Consider the following 2249-nt stretch of genomic DNA (forward strand, 5'->3'; position numbering starts at 1 on the left):
GCAATATCAGTAAATAGTCGTACGCGATTTTTGGCGGTCGGTCGCGGGGACGCGAGAACAGCGCACCGCAAAACACCAAGACGGACGGACACGGCGACGCACACGGACGGGCGCGCGAAATTAGACTGGGACAGATTATGGAATCAATTACACACGCGCGCGCTCTCGCAGTGGGCGCGGAGCGGGGCGGGGCGGCGACGGCGTCGGTGGTCACGGAGCGAACGAACGAGTAGCGGCGGCGGCGGCCGTGTGACGAGCGAGCGAACGAGCGAAACGAGCGCTGGCACTTGTGGCCGGCAGACGGGCAGAAAGCGAACTGGAGAATGTGCGGCGCGCCGTGCGCGCGTCGTGTGCGTTTATTCGTCCCCCCGCCGCCGCCACGCTGGCCACCGCACAGCTGTATCCGTCGGTGGGGGGAACTCCGTTATGTGAGCCGGCCGCCGCCGCCGCCTCGTAAGTTCCGTGCGTGCGTGTGCGCGCGCGTTACCGTGTGCTCTCGTGACGTCACGCTCGCCGCCGACGGTCCGACCGTAATGTGGCGCCGCCCGCCGGCGCGCCCGGCAACCAAACGCGACAACGGCGATGACGGGCGGACGGGCGCCGCTCGCTCCTCTCTCGACCGCCCAACACCGCCACACCATCGCTACCATGGCTGGCACGACGCTCGCCAAACGGATTCGAGTGATTTGACTCGCCGCGCCAAAGACAATAATAATATTATATCATACTAAACCGTAATAATATTATCTTTTCGTTTATTTATAATCGCAATATAATAAAATAATTACTAAATCACATTGTAATTAATATTTTATGAATAATGTTTTCCCGAGCCGCGGCGTGGCTTTACAACACGCTGACGTTCCGTGCAAAACAAAAAAAAAATCGTTTTCGTTCTTCCTTCGTCGTTTTTCCGGTGTCGTGCGAAACACGCACGTTATAAAGTCGACTCCTCATAATGGCCTTATTATAACGAGTTCCGGGCAGGTGCTCATTCTGACGTTTAAATTTCAAAATATTGTATTTTATAAGCTCGTGTGTCACGTGTACAACACACGGAACGCTAAAATAACATTATCACAACCCATTGGTAGAGTGTAACGAAAAATTGAGTCTAATCACTGATTAGTGATTAGTAATCACTAATCAGTAATCGTACTGTTAGTCGTCATTTATAATATTGTTCAATATTTAATTTGTTGCGTTCGAAAATCGAACAAGATTAAATAGAATAAATAGCGATAAATGATAATATTCTTAATATATCTTATCTAACCATATTGTCATTGTTAAAATTATTTTTTATTTATATTCTCTTTTGTTGTACTAAAATCGTATTCATGTATTAATTATATTGTAATAAGTAATAACTATTTAAACTCAACTTAAACATATGGCATTTAAGATCACGTTCGATTTTATAAATGATTATTCTGTTTCAAAAGTAAAGTTATTAAATTTTATTTTACATTTAATCGATAGCTATTTATTTATTTTTCACGCGCGTTTACGAATGATTAAAAATAAACTTTTACGGAACGACTTGTAAAAACACACATTTAAATTTTCCATTTGTTTACACATCAACATATTAAAGCAAGATTAGAATGACTATCTATTCGGCACGTCAAATGTAGTGTGTATTTCATTTGCAGACCGTGGTTGTTTTTATGTGTGCTAATTGGTTGAGTATACATTTGATTTTAGATTTAAATGATCATTAGACATAACGAGCACACAAATCGTGAGACAATAAAATACGCGTCAATGAATAAAGCAAACACTTCAACAACTATGTATAATACGTAATACTTGGTAGTATATTATTTAATGTAGGCCTACTTTTCTCTATGAAAATTTTTTTCTTAAAGTGAAAGAGGCGATAATTATGAATAGCCTTACAATAACCCTTTATAATTAATGTTTCCGAGACAACAATTTTGCACATGTATAGTGTAAAAAAGAGCCATTTGTATAAAAATTAATTTAAATTCTCGTCGTGTTCGTAAAAATAAAAATTGAACGTGAAGAACTGAATTATTCAAACCATATACTTACAGACAACAACGGTTCTAATGGATTTTCGAGATAAAAATCAGACTTATACTTGTTGTAGTTGTTAATCACAAGCTATATGGCGTCGTCGTCATCATTTACCCAGTTTGAACGTTCGATATAAAAAAGTAAATCTATATATAATAATAAACTTACAGTATTTTAAGTATTCCAAAGGAAAAAAACACGGTGGA

The sequence above is a fragment of the Melanaphis sacchari genome, unplaced genomic scaffold (genome assembly GCF_002803265.2).
Source record: "Melanaphis sacchari strain LSU unplaced genomic scaffold, SCAv2.0 Contig305_pilon_pilon, whole genome shotgun sequence".
In the NCBI taxonomy this organism is placed as follows: domain Eukaryota; kingdom Metazoa; phylum Arthropoda; class Insecta; order Hemiptera; family Aphididae; genus Melanaphis; species Melanaphis sacchari.